This window comes from Sinocyclocheilus anshuiensis, unplaced genomic scaffold (genome assembly GCF_001515605.1).
Source record: "Sinocyclocheilus anshuiensis isolate Anshui unplaced genomic scaffold, SAMN03320099.WGS_v1.1 scaffold620, whole genome shotgun sequence".
NCBI lineage: Eukaryota > Metazoa > Chordata > Actinopteri > Cypriniformes > Cyprinidae > Sinocyclocheilus > Sinocyclocheilus anshuiensis.
The window spans coordinates 62,843-64,310 of record NW_015557087.1 but is presented as its reverse complement, the minus strand read 5'-3'; positions in this window follow the sequence as shown (position 1 = coordinate 64,310).

Genomic DNA, 1,468 nt, shown 5'->3' with positions numbered 1-1,468 from the left:
GAAGCAACTACATTTCTTTCATATGTGATATTTATGATAATATTTACATAATTTTTGTCTGATTTAATTTTTAAAATAACAACAGAAAATCCGCATGAAATCAAAATGTACAAAATTCAATTTGTTAGCGCCCATTGCTAGTCTTGAGGTGAACAATGTATCCGTGCAAGTTAAACCACTGAAAAAATAGTTTGTCTTGATAATCTTTAATCAAAATCTGAACATTTGCTTCTGCTTTGGAATGGCATTCCTTCTCTGATGGCTTGGGCAGAATATGCTTAACCACGCCCCTCCAACCAGTTAGTTTGCTGCAAGTGAGAGCTGAGAGGAGGAGCGCAAAAGTAAAACCCCGCCCTCTATTCAATATTCCGTTTCAATTGAAAGTACGTCACTATACTGAAATCAAGTCACGTGGTTCACGCGGTGATGAGGACACGCCTCCCCGCTCATAACGTGCATTTGAAAAGCAACACACGTCGAACATCTTCCCAATAAAATAGATAATTATAACTTGTTTTTACTCCACAACATCAGTCGAATGTTTTAAATAACTTCCTTTTGATGCGGCTTCTTATCACAGAAACAGGCATAAAAATATCTGGCTATGTCGATTAGCATAATGGATTATAAACATATTTTGAAAATACCCGAGATGGCTTGAAGAATAAAGATAACCTCCGGTTACGAGTATGAATTAAACAGATATTACACAACATGGCCAATCCATCCTATTTTGGGTAAAAATAGGAAAAATAATATTTCTCTAAAAATAAATTTTAAGTAGACATATGATAATCCACGTGTAGAAGTGTAGGTGTTGTGTTTTTTTTAATTACATTTTAAATTCCAAATCGCATAAAACACTCGATGTGCCAAGTGGAATTGAACCGAAACTGTTTAAAAAATCGAGGTATTCATTGAACATTGGGCTGTTGCATTCCTAATGTAATATAATGTAAATATTAAGTAACAATATTCTGTCTAATACGGATTGAATTCTGTCTAATAATCAGATAGAACTGTTAAACAAAGGATATGTGTGTGTATAGTTTTGCACTGTCTTGGCATTCATTGTCGACAGCAAAGTAAGAATTTCATGGTTCAGGGAAACTTGTTTTCCTCACTGGGCATATGACAATAAACGTTTTGAATCCTTGAATACGCATTTATATCATTTAAACAAATCTTTGAATGACTAATGAACATCTAATTTCAAAAACCCTGCAAACTTAGTCGGACCCAGCTGTGAGATCTTGTGAAGTGTGCATTTGCATCCTGCATGATCGCGTGTTCTCTGCAGTGACGGTCGATCCGTGCGAATTGAATGCTGACAGGAGGAGAGTTCAAGCCCCGTTCAGAGCGACATAATGGCGGTGTGAACGGGGCGCCCACCTTCTGTCGCCAACGGTCACTGTCGCTCGTGTCGCCGGAAGTCGCCAGCTCTCCATTGAAAATGAATAGGAGTATT